Genomic DNA, 14,142 nt, shown 5'->3' with positions numbered 1-14,142 from the left:
GTCCCTCGAGCTGGCTCAATGGCGGAAGCAGACCAGGCTGGGCTCAATCGAGTCCGAGCTGCCTGGGGTGGCTCAAACCCGATCCAGATTTGACCCAAAATGGGCTAGCCCGTTCTGTGCACATCCTTACCAAGCAGGCCCATCCATACCTGAGAAATCTAAAATGAGTGTGGAAAAGAGTCTCTGCTTCTAGGCCCTTCTATTCTGTGTGAATGTTGGTCAAATGGGCAACAGCTGGAGCATGCAGCCTCCATTAAGCAGCCATATAGAGGACGCCCATCTTGTCACACAGAGAGTCAGAGAAACACGGACCTCATGAACAGATTCTTCCCATGATACAAAATGCTAGAAGGTGGGCTTCAGAGCATGTTAGTGCAAGGGCAGGGCCTGCAAGTTGGCTGTCTAGGACGCTGTCTTTATAATACCTGAAAAGAGCTCATATTCTCACTGCTTTCCTTAAGTATATACATCTAGGCATGACTGATTAGTCTTCTGAGCTGACTCAGAAGACCCAGTCAGTTCTATAGGATTGTGCCTACAAGGGCTTTGATGCCAATTTTTAATCCCCATTTGAGATACTTCAGTTTACACTGGGCTCTGCTCCAGTTCCAGGCTGAAATCCAATGCTATTTAGGCATTTTCCACATATGCCTTGAATATTGTTTTCATTGGCTGACATGTCCAGTAGTATACCACAGGCAATTCAGCACTGCCCATGCCGCTGCAGGTGACTAAAACAATGTCGGAGGTATTGCTTAAGAGCACTCTTGCACTAATATGGAAACATGTGGAATCACATTTGTGCTGTGCTATGGCCACTGGAAACAGTGGCTGTCATACAGGGCAAGGAAGCGCCAGTGCAGTGAGAGAGCAGCCTAACAGAACCTTCCAATAAACTGCACTGGTGCAGTGGGGAAATGGCCATTTTTGATGTTCTCCTCTTCCTCAGGAAGCTCTCTGTGCCACCTGAAAATATGTCCCCGAGGGTTGAGAGCAGCATATATCTTTCACAGATGGCTCCAAAAGTGCATGAAGGCTCAAAAGGCTCTTTCCCCCTTCCTCCGTGGCATTTAGTAGAACATGTGACAATATGCCTAGATGGCCTGCATTTAGTTAAAAACAGAGAAAGCAATTAAAAACAGCAAAACAAATAATTACATTGTATAAGACCAGAAGAACAAGGCAACAATAATTTAATGAGCATTTGGGAAGGCCCACTTAAAGAGCCAAGACTTCAGTCTATGCTGACAATAAGGCAGCCAAGTGCACATCATCAAAAAAGAGAACAGAGGCCACAATTTGCATAAAATTCGCATATGCAAATGTATTTGTATAGATGTAAATTTATACAGTATTAGAGTAATTTACACAGAAACATAGTACAACTTAATCTGCTGTCTAGATGCTGTTGAATTCCTCAGTGCCCCTGCTGCCCCATCTTAGGAGTTCTTTATCTTGTATTTTTTGCCAGGTTGCCTCCCTTCCTCTCAATTATAGGTTATATTATTTCACTAGGGAAATGCACAAATTATGGCAGATAAATGTGGAGTGTGCATTTCAGTGACCTCTCAGTGACATTCTCAGTGAGGAAGTAACACTTCTTGGTGCATTCTGCTTTAGTCTCCTCACTCTTCCTGAGGTAGCTGCAACATGGACCATCCCAGTCTTTTTAATGTCTCCCTTGTCCTGTTGGAGCAATTCCCTGCTTATCCCCCTCTGCCGTTCCCCCTTTCTTCTCATCCCTCTCTCCCGCTGCTGTGGAGGGGCTCCTCTCTCTCTCCCCTACTTTCTCCTCTCCTCCACGGGGGCACCTCACCTCTCCTTTCCCCCTAGAACTTGCAGTCCCCACTTGCACCACTGCTGTAGTGGCCAGTTTTCTTTCAAAGAGGAAGAAAGGAGACAGAGAGACTAGCTAGAGTGTCTCTACAACACTCATCCCACATCTTACCACCTCTCCCAGAAGGAGGGGAGTGACACTGGGGGAGAACTGACTGATGTAGAGGACAGAGCACATGTGTGGGGAGGAGCAGAGGGAGTAGCAGTGGCCCAGTGGCATGAGGAGGGACAGGCATATGCCTCATGGGGGAGTTGTGCCTCTTCATACCAGAAGTGACCCAATACTGGACCAGAACCTGGACAGAGAACCAAATGGAGAGGACTGTCTGGGCCAAGAGAGGACACACGGCCGTCCTATTTAGAAGCTTACCTGGGAGGGCACCAAAAAGACCTCAGACACAACAGGGAGTCCACAGAGTGGGGACTACCACTGAGAAGGCTTTCTATATTAAACCTCATATATCAGTTTTATACCACTGTAGCTGACAAAGTCTCCTCTAGGGAATTCTGCGAATTGTGCCTGAGGGAGTCTGTGTCAGAGATCTTTATCCCTACTCCTTCCAGAACTACAGCTCCCACCGTTCTGTGGGGAGAGGGAATGACTGCAGGGTAAATATGCCCTTAATGGGTTAGTTGAATATAGCTGCATACAGAACCCTGCTGGTTATGATAATCTGACCCAAAGAACTGCAGTTACCCTAGCAACCAACTGGACATGCCATATTCATGAAGTGTACTTTATTTCAGCTTCTGCAAGTGTTCCAGAGGAGCCACCTCAAAAGAAGTGGGCATTGTTACAGTGAGGGAGATGGAGAAAGGCAGCCAGATAGCTGTCTTTCAGACGAATAACTGTCCTTTGAGATAAATAATTAACAACTCCAAACGTATTCCTGACTGAAAGGGTGCCCTGTATGGAGATTAGAGAATCAATATTATGTGCTCACAGTAGTCCCCTTATTTAAAAACTCTAATGGCCAAAACCAACAGTAGGCAGAACATCTGGCACTTCAGTCCCATATTAATACCGTACAGCCACTGCCAAGCATGGCTCCTGAATAATGAATGTGCTGGAATCTCTTTCTAATTAATAGCCACGAGGATGCTAAAGCTGCTGTAACACAGGGCATGTTCAATTAGGGTGGGAGGAAACTTATTACAACCTTTTAAATATTCTGCTATGAGGAAATGGGCAAGACATTGTGCGCCCGGCCTACCTACAAGGTTTACATGGTTTGGACTCTGTGTGGTCCCTCCATGAGCCCATTATGATATGGTGTCAGTATTGTACTGCCAGTGTGACTGCGAAAAGCACCTTGCAGTCGAATGTCCAACCCCTTGGGCAGTTCTCCATGTGCTTCTCTCTCCCACTGAAGGCACTGTGATTTTACTGTGCTGAACTGTGGCTGGATGAACCTGACCTTCATGAAAATCATCTTTCTTTCTTACTTACTTACTTACTTATTTATTTATTTATTACATTTATATTCCGCTCTTCCTCCGAGGAGCTCAGAGCAGCATACATGCTTATTTTTATCCTCATAACAACCCTGTGAGGTAGCTTAGGCTGAGAGACCCATGACTGGCTCAGAGTTACCAGTTGAACCATTGCAAAAGAGATCAAAAGAGAAGTTAGCAGGGTGGTGGCGGCAGCAGTGATGGTGAAGAGTAAGCCACTACTCTTCTACCAGTGCACACTTCTTTGGGACTTGAATCAAGTGGAACTTCTGGCAAAATATGCAGTAGTTCTGTCTGTGCAGCTACTATGCTCAGCAATGCATAATTCTCTTTTTATTTATTTCAGTTTATTTATTCCTGCTGTTTGCTTCTGCATTCAAAGTAGTGCATAAATAAGATGAATATATGAAAACACTACAATTGATTGCAAAAAGACTGACGTGAAAAAAACCCAACAGTTATAAAACCAGCATAAAATAATGTTAAAAGCAGCAGAAAATGCAACACCAAATACCTGTTGGAATAAAAAGGTTTGAAATAAGTGGGTGAAGAGAGAAATGAATGAATGAAAAAATGTGTTCCATTTTCCCTGAAAAAGAAAACCCCAGAACTTTGGTGCCACCACCAATAAAGCTCTGCCTCTTGTATCTGCCAGTTAAATGTCCACTAAGAATGAGCCAGGGAGCAGGGCCTCCAAAGCTGATCAGGGCCTGATCAGGGCCTCCAAAGACTCGGGCAGATTCATGTGAGTGGTCTGTAAGATAAGCTGGTCTGAGACCATTCAGGGCTTGAATGAGTAATGCTAGCATTTTCAAATTCAGCCCCCAAATGAACAAGCAATCAATATAGTTGGTATCACAACAGTGTGATGTGTTCTGATTGCTGGGCCCTTGCTTGCATTCTAGCAGCCTCATTTTATAACACTTTTAGTTTCTGAACTGTCTTTAAATGCAGCCCCACTAGTCCAGGTCAGATGTCATTAGCATGTGAGTGATGGAGGCCAGCTCAGTTTTCTCCAGGAAAGGCCACAACTGGTGAACTAGCTGAAGTGAAACCCTCCTGGACTAAACATCCCACAACTTGGGATGTAACCCCTGCTAACTTAGCAAAGAGGCACCTTTTAATGTGGTGATTCTCTTTATTTAGCAGGGGGAGAGTAACTGGCCCTCTCCACCACCAGCATAGTACCTCCAGTGACTCTTGCTGGTGTCTATCTTGTGTTTCTTTTCAGATTGTGAGCCCTTTGGGGACAGGGAGCCATCTTGTTTATTTGTTATTTCTCTGTGTAAACCGCCCTGAGTGATTTTTGGAAGGGCGGTATAGAAATCAAATAAATAATAATAAATAAATAATAATAATAACAATGTCAAGTGCTCAGGTGGCACCTTTTAGCTATGACTCCCCCCACTCACCAGCTAGGAAGGGGTGTGTGTGTGTGTGTGTGTGTGTGTAAAGAAATATAGGACAGAACTGTGGTTCTTAAATCCCATTGACGATCAGACTTTTCCAAACAATTTTTTTTAAAAAACACCTATATGATGGCAGGAAGACATGATCTGCAGCAAATTGGCAACATTGTGAACTGTACTGGGGCTGCTGCAAACTCATAAGGTAGCCCCAACACTGTTGAGAATGAGTGGGTGCACATGCAGCATTACCCACAGTCATTCCCATTGTGGTGACTGGTAATCCAGAGCCAGTGTTATAATTAACCAATGCCCAAATAATGTGGGGATTGCCATAGTCATGATGGTGTTTTGTTTTGTTTTGTTTGTTTGTTTGTTTGTTTATTTTAATTAAGAGAACTGCAACATTGGAGAGTGAGAACGTGCATCTCTCTAACCTAAAATATAATGTGGGGGGTGCTGGAGTATTGCTAGGGAAGGGGGCAATCTTGCTTGTGTCTACCACTTTTTTTTTTTTTTAGGACTATATAAATACTCTTGATCTTGAGTGGTATTGCAGGGAAGAATTCAATCTCAAATGAATGAATGAATGAAAACGTAAATGGTCACAGATTTGTGTTGACAAGAGAGGAGTTTGTGTTCCCCATTGGCAGAAATGTCACAGGCACTGTCCACTAAATGTCCACGACACTGTGTAATCACATTCCATCAGCTATTAACACATTGCTGGGCTTGGGAATGCATTTTCCCAGTGACAACTGATACAACCAGTCTAGGTTTATTGGTTTCCATCATATAGGCTTAACTTCTGAAATCAAAGTTATCTATATGTGTTTAACTCTGACCGGATCATAGCCCAGATATTGTGTTTGAATGCTGGACAAATGCTGTGTCCCTTTTACAGAAATGCTACTAGCAGAAAAGGTTCCTGAATTCCCATAAAAGACATGCCTTAATTCTACAACTGATGGTCTACCCTCAGTGGGACTTGTAAGTAAATGCATTCATTATCTGAGTTGAAAATGAGCGCCCTCCTCTTCTCTGTCAAAGTCAGTGTTTTTATTGTTAATAGATTGCAGCTACATGAAATTGCCTCTTTTAGGGGCCTTTGATTTTTCTCAGAGTCCTTTTGACTTTTCTCAAAGGACTTCGTAAACTCTGCAACTCACATGCTCCCCACACAGAAATATCATCTGCCAGTGAAATATGACCACATCCATTAGAAGAGCCTTGATTATATAATCCAGCCACGGAGCGTTTGACAACTTTCTGTAAATAAGGCCTTCCCCCTCCCCTCCTTTGGTCCATAAAGAGTACCACAGGTCTCTGCCATTCCTATAAATATTGTAAGTTTGGAGAGACTCCCTCTCCAAATGTTCTCTTTGAATAACCAATGTGCCAGACAGCATGCTGCATGGCTAATTCTGCTCCGTGGGAAACTCTTAGCAAGGAGAGAAACTGCCTGATTTGAATGGCCATTGACACAGAACAGGATCCAAAGAGCTACTCTAGGGATGCTCAGAGGGATGTTTGACTTGTTATTTTGTTGGCGTTGGTGGGGGGTGGTGGAGCCACCATGCCATATCACAATCTGCGTCTGTGTGTCTCCTCAGCTTCAAAGTGGTTTACCATGTGGTGAGAGAGTGTGTGTGTGTGGCGGGGGTGGGGTGGGTGGGAGCAACCCTGTTGTTTGAGAAGCACATGGCCAAAGTGCTTCTAGGCATGCAGCACTATCCAGCATTGTTTTCGATGTATGGAGATGGACCTTCAGTGAACTGTGCTGTCACTTCTAATACCACAGAGATCGGTGGGGAACTGGTGCTTGTCTCTATCAATGAAGTATAGCCTGCTACACTGAAAAAACATATCAAGTTGAATTGTTGGCAGGTATGCGCATGTCTTGATATCTGTCTCCTGTTAGCACAGGAAAAAAACATGCTCTTTAAAAAATCTCATTGGCTGCCAGTGAACAGCATGCAAAAGAAAATGGAGCAGTCCTATAGGAGATCTCTTCAATTGCAGGTGTGAAACAGATTGCCAAGGCAGTTCTAGGAGAAGCTTGGTGTACTCTGCTGACCTGGCATGCATTCCATTGCCAATCAATGCAACCATCCTTGGTGCTACTAGAGACGCAAACATAATCCAATAGACTATGAGCTGAGTTAATCCCCCCACCCCCAGTTACCATCTTCATGATACAGTAAACTGAGTGAGTGGCAAAACCAGGGGACAATGGAGAGGGATCATAGCTCGGTAATGGAGGACATGTTCTTCCTACAGAAGGTCCCAGGTTCAGTCCTTTTGCCTCTCCAGTTACAGGATCCAGTGATGAGAATTGCCTCTGCCCGAGATCCTGGAATTCCGCTTTTAAGCAGGCCAGCTGGGTCTGATTCAGTATAAGGCATATGCATATATATGTTCAACCACTTCCTTCCACACCCAGTGCACCCTGGTCAGACTCCGAGCATGCAGAGACTGTGAAACTCACAGACAGCATGATGTTGTTGTCAACATCACAAGCCTCGTGAGCTGTTCTGCTCTCCAGGGCGCTTTCCAGATTGGACACTACAACAGTGTTACTACATGTCCATTAAGTGTCCTTCCATACTCCCTGTGTATCAACATCATTTTCCCTGCATGGTCCAGCAAGGTGCCGTTCACATTCCTGATGCCTTCTTCTCTGTTTTATTGCTGTGTAGTTACAGTCCTCCAACATTGTAAAAAACAACAACAGCGGGTAATCTGGAAAGCGCCCAAGGAGGGGCACAGAGGGATTATGCTCACTAACCAGATCCCCACTGATGGCATGGCAGCTAGCCCCCACACATCCCTACGTTCAATATTCAAACCCAAGCATTCTAGGATTTCCAGTCCCTGGAAGAAATCCTCCCTGCATTCAGTGCTTGCCTCTGCAGACAAATGTTTCATGTGGGGGCATCCAGGGGCATGGTTAGGGGGCCCTTGATGTGTTTTCTCTCTTTGGCAAACATAATTCCTGAGTAGGACTCCAGTAGTGAGGGCTTTATACTCCATTCTGTGGCCACTGGGGGGAAAAATCACCTCCTGAATTAGAACAGCTCCAAACCAACAATTTGAACAGCAAAATTTGAGAGTATCCATACTACAAAGAGAGGTTTGCTCTGCTGAAAACCCCACTAGCAATATAGCCACCAAGGACCAGGAGGCCTGTCAAGTTTAGTGGCAAGGCCAGGTGGCCATAGGGAGGGATCATCCTGTATAATGGATAGAATGGGTCTTAGACTCAAACTCCTATTCAGCACTGGTCAAGTAATGAGTTTCTGGAGGAAGAACTTTTTAAAAAATGTCCTCTCACTTTGACAGATTCCCCTGCCCATTAAATGCAAGGTATAGCAGTTGAAGCCCTGGACTCTACACCTTGGCTTTTGGGATTTAAGCACAAATAAGTACAACATTGGGTGATATCTGTGTTTGAAGATTGTCTTGATTGATCCATCTTTATGTGGCTCTCTTCAAGTATGATAAAGAGAGCCACATCCTACAGAATGATGCTGGATAACTGTCCTCGATAGCAAAACAGCAGCTGTCATAATTTTCATGAGCTCTTCAAGAAACAATGAACTCTGGGAGAATTCAAGAGTGGAAGGAGTTTAAGGGAGCACTATGTAGGTGGATGTCAATCAGCTAGGAGCATATGTTGTTCTTAAAAATAGAAAGTATTTATGACATGGTTTGTAAATAGATATGGATTATTATGAGAAACCATCTATTAAAAAAGCAATGGAAGAAAGAAAAATCATGTTTGGATTTTTAAAATTTATTTTCCAAATACTCATGCAGCAAAAAATGGCATAGCCAAAGGGCCATCCAAGAGTGGCAAGAACTACCTAGCTATGGTGAGAGGCTAGGATAACAGAAATAATGATATAAATGAAAATATGCAGTAATAAATAAACAGGAGAGGCAGATTAACCTGCTATTTGTCCAGTTCACACAACTGTTTGAATCTAGGTTTAATGTGAGTTACTGACACTGGCATGGTTGTGTGAACCCATGCAGTGGTTTACAGCCTGAGATGGATCTAAGATTCCCGTTGTTGTAGGGAAGGAATTTCAATGAAATCCTCATTATAACAGAGCAAGCATGTGTGAGAATAACCAAGCCCATTAAGAGTATCTTGAGACAGACATTCAAGGTCCAAATATCTGTAAAGATTTATTAAGGAAGTTACTTCTTGAATAGAAAGTCTGTGTCCCTGAGTTCTCTATGGCTTCATAGTGTGAGAGCAGAACAAGGAAGAACAAAGGGAAATACCTTTGGGGTGTATCTAGGTTGGGGCAGGCAGGGCACGTGCCCCGGGCGCCACTTGAAGGGGGGCACCATTTTTTAAATTTTTTTTAAAATGGCAGCTGAAAACAAAATGGCCACCATGCATGCTCTAATGGCCTCTGTGAGGCCCTAGGCCATGCCAGGCCTCACAGAGGCCATTTGAGCATGCACAGTGGCCATTTTGTTTTCAGTGGCCATTTAAAAAAATTATTTTTTAAAATGGCCACTGCACATGCTTAAATGGTCCCTGCGAGGCTCTAGAGGCCATGAGGGGGAGGGGGAACTTTTGCAGACACCCCCCCCCCACAGCCTTTAGGAAGCCCCCTGAAGGGGCTACAGATTTTTAAAAAAAATTAAATTAATATAATATAAGTCACTGTACACATATTTAGTTTGGCACGATGTACAGAGAATCAGGGTTTGTGAATACTGAGCTGAAGCTTATGAGCTAGGATTGTATTCATTTGCTCTACTTTGCTTTTTGTGATAAGTGAGTTAAATGTGGTGTCTTAATAATATGGCTATTAATGGTGAGTTTGTCTTTGAATCAGTGTGAAATCCTTAGTATTAAGGCCCACTGGGAGTTTCTTTCTCTCTTTCTCTCATTTTAACTGTCTTTCTGAAATACTAGAATATATTCCAAGCAGTGACACAGTGTACTCTGCATATCCTTTAAATATTTTCAGAGTATCTGGGAAAAGTCAAATTCTCCATTTATTTTTAAAACTTATGTAATAGTGATGCTATAATGCGTAGTAGAAAGGAGACGGAAAAACACCGCGCGAAGGCAAATGGTCAGGGACTGTGAAAATATATTGGTAGCGGAACCACTGCTAGATTAGCCAAAAATCTGTGTAGAGGAAAGAAGGCAAGACACATATGTCCGTAAAACAGATACAGGATGCTATATTATGATGAAACCATGCCAATCCATAATCTGGAAAATTAGAACAAGTACCAGTAATCTAACAAATAATTCTACACACGCATATACCCAAATATTTTACCTCTAGTAATGAATAAATGATCATAACAAGCACTGAATATATATATGAACAAGCACATAAATATGCTGCAAATAGAAGTGTATTGGTCCATATGAGAAGTAGTACTCCAACATAGATGAAAATACCAAATGAGTGACGAAACGTTGATATGATTGATGATGTCTGAGCATGCATGTAGAGAAATGTAGCTTCACAAAGAGGACTAAAAGTTCTTGCCAAACCGGAGAAATCCTATGAGGAAGGACTCAGGTCAATCATATCAACGTTTTGTCACTCATTTGGTATTTTCATCTATGTTGGAGTACTGCTTCTCATATGGACCAATACACTTCTATTTGCAGCATATTTATGTGCTTGTTCATATATATATATTCAATGCTTGATTTATTCATTACTAGAGGTAAAATATTTGGGTATATGCATGTGTAGAATTATTTGTTAGATTACTGGTACTTGTTCTAATTTTCCAGATTATGGATTGGCATGGTTTCATCATAATATAGCATCCTGTATCTGTTTTACGGACATATGTGTCTTGCCTTCTTTCCTCTACACAGATTTTTGGCTAATCTAGCAGTGGTTCTGCTACCAATATATTTTCATGGTCCCTGAGCATTTGCCTTTGCATGGTGTTTTTCCGTCTCCTTTATTCCATTTGGCGTGCATCCCGCTTTTTTTGCCTCAATGCGTAGTAGAGCATTAGACAGGCACTTCTGTTTACTTTTCCAAGTACACCTCCACATAGTATTTGGGTATTTCATGAGCCCCAGCATACTGAAATTTGTCATTTTCTGGCATTTTTTTGGTCTGGCTACATCCACTGCTAAATATTTTTTTAAAGATTAAAAGGTTAAGGAGCTTGACTTGTATTTTTCAGCTGATATTATGGTCAAGTTATCTGAAAGATGGGTGTCAGATGTTTGGATAGGGGGCGCCATTTCAGTGCTTGCCCTAGGCACTATTTTCCTTAGATACGCCTCTGAATACCCTTGCTTACTATCTCTAATCTCAATTCCCTAGTAGTCAATAGGACAGAAGGTATAAAGAGTCGATGCTGTTCACACAATCATGGTAATGTTGGTAAGCCACATGAAACCTAGATTCAAATGATTGTGTGAACCAGGCCAGTGTAAGGGCCCTTCCTGGAAGTAAGGCGAAATGGCCGACACCTGCATGTGGCATGCATGCAGCCAAAAGAAGCATGTGTGCAGTGGATCACTCCCTTTTCGGAAGCATGGGTGCTCATGCTAATGAGCTTACACATGGGGGTGATATTCCCTGATCTCCCTTCACTTGGAAGTGCTCTTGAGAGTGAAAATCTAAGACCACCGAGTGTGCTTCAGAAGTGGGAGCATGCATGCTCCTTTGGACTGCACACACACAGCATTAGGATGTTGGCCAATGATTGATTGATGGATTACATTTTTATACCACCTAATAAAATGTCCTCTAGGTGGTGTAAAAAATAAATTTTCTTCAGAGTTAACATGTTTAGATTAACCCCGGCCATATCAACAGGTTGCTCCATTCTAGCTTTGAAGCGGGTTTTTATAATGTACGACCCGCTGAGCTCAGGAAAGCCCACCAATCATGTTTGGCAGCCCCCCAGTGGGCCAATAAAGCTCCAGTTTTGGCTGCCTACCTGAAACAATAACCTAGGAGGTGGGAATTGTCACCCGGCAAGCCAAAGCATATGACTAGTGAGTTATGTTCAGTTCGGTAAATCACAGGGCAAGCAGGCTTGCACTGTAGAATGCTATTGTATGTATTTGTATTCGTATTGTGCCTTTAACTGTTGAAGGCCAAACTGTATATGGTTTGACCCTGAATTTTTGTTTTTGTTTTAAAATGAATTTCCTGGAGGGAACTATGGTGTGCAGGGATGGGTTGTTCAACTGTTTCTTGCATGCCATGGTCTCCATGTTTAGCAATATACTAGCCTACCCCATTTCACTCAATAAATGGGAGCAATTACCTTGCTGCCAGGGAATAATTACCTGTTCGTGTTAGTTTTAACAACACTCAGATTCAGGCGGTGCTTGGGGGTGGAACCGTAAGCTCAGCAGTAGAGCACCTGCTTTCCATACAGAAGGTGCCAGGTTCAATTTCTGGCATCTCCAGCTAAGGCTAGGAAAGACTTCTGTCTGAAACCTTGGAGAACCACTGCCAGTTAGAGCAAACAATGAAGCTCTTCTCACGATCCATTAGAAGAGCTTCTGTCGGGTCTGCGAGGAGAGTAGGCTTAGCCCACTCTCCCTGCAGACGATCAAAGAACAGCCCTGGGGCGGCCGGATCAGCCGCCCACATGACCTATGCCTCCATCACGGAGCTGGTGGGGGCTGCGGTGATTGGGAGCCATGCGGCCCCCAGAAGTTCCAGGATGCCCCGTGTGAGCATGCAGGGCATTCTGGAGAGACCCCCAAGGCCAGGAGGCTGGGTTAAACCTCCCGGTTGGTGATCTACTAGTGTGTCGCCATGCGCCATGGTGACACACAAACAGAAAATGAGGTTAATGGAGTGCTTGCTCTGTAAACCTCATTTAAGGGGAGGGGGAATTAGGCGGGCTAGCCACCTTAGGAGCTCCGGGCTTGCCTGCGAGCCCAGTGGTTCCTACAATCCTTGGAAAGTGGGCTAAACTCCCTTAGCCCACTTCCCAATGATTGTGGGAAGAGCCTCAATATTGAGCTGACTTGGAATAAGGCAGCTTCCTACAGGAGAATGGAATGCACTAGGGAAGTGCACAAACCGTGTTTCATGCACTGGTTTGAATATGAACCAGTTTGTGGTTCAGCAAACCAGTTTGTTCTGGGTCAGCCGACCCATTAACCAGTTCAGCAGTTTGAATGTAGCACTTGCAGTGAGTGGCACGTATAAAAGCGAGTAGCATAGGTCCCTGCATGCCTGCCTCTCCATACAGCTTCCTGCTGTGGTTCCACTCCCCCCCAGCAACCCACACATGGCGCCAGCACACACATGGCCTCCGCACACTCATGGAAGTCATTGCGTGGTCAGCAACACCATCTGTGTGGTGTTGGACTAACCATTTGCGTGGTCAGTTGTTCAACATCTTGGGTCCCAAGTTTGGAAACCTCTGCTTTAAGAAATGCCAGTCAGTGTAGACAATACTGAACTGGATGGATCAATGGTCTTGCTCTGTAAAAGACAGCTTCCTAAGTTCCCAAGAAATTTGCACAAGAATTAACAAAAACAAAAAGTGCATTTACTATGGAAGGAAATTGGTAAAAGCCCACTGTATATCCTTTCATGGTGCTGCATCAACCAGAGAAACTTTGCATGGACAGCCTTTCTCTGTTGTACAGCTGTTCAAGGAAATATATCCAGGCCTGTTGTTGGCATCCCCAATGTAGTTTCAAATACAGTGGGATGGGGCGGTAGCCTCATGCATGCTTAGTGGAAAGCAAGTGCCATTGATCAGAGTCTAACCACAATCAACTTCACTTGCCTATCTGGGAAATCAGGCACTCGACCCAACCCTCAAGTATGTGTTTCATACTTTTAACTTACACAGAATTCCTTGTGTGCTGCTTATTCTTATTTTCAGTCTTCTGCAAAGGCAGAAGTGAGGATTGCAACAAAGCATGGCTCTTTTGGCTTTTGTTATTTTGTTGTTTTGTTTTTGTTGTGATTTTATGTGTTTCTAAAACATGACATGTGAGCTGCCCAGAGAACAATGTGTTATGAGGTGGCTAACAAATAAAGTTTATTATTATTTATTATTATTTTTCCATGCAATTGGAAAAGTAGGATCCCACCCCCCAATGAAACGATGTGAGCAACAAGCAAGTCTTGGGTGTTAACAGAGGAATTAATGAAACAAATATGTGCCTATAATAAGCAAGATGACTCAAATTCTTCTACGGATCCATTCATTTCATTTCTCAACAATAAGCCCCGCTAGTTAAATGTGTTCCCGAGAGACATATGTTATTCTGGTCAGATATTCTGACAATGTCGTATCTTTTGCTAATGTAATGTGATTTCATTCCAAATCAAGTCCAATTATAATGATTTACTGACTCTGTATTATTCCTACAATACCAAAAATAATCTCATTTCTATTTTAAAAAACTAAACAAAAGTTAGAAATATCCTAGGGTGCCCCTCACCTT

This window comes from Hemicordylus capensis, chromosome 1, assembly GCF_027244095.1.
Source record: "Hemicordylus capensis ecotype Gifberg chromosome 1, rHemCap1.1.pri, whole genome shotgun sequence".
NCBI classification, from domain to species: Eukaryota; Metazoa; Chordata; class Lepidosauria; order Squamata; family Cordylidae; genus Hemicordylus; species Hemicordylus capensis.
Note: the sequence above shows the minus strand (reverse complement) of the source record.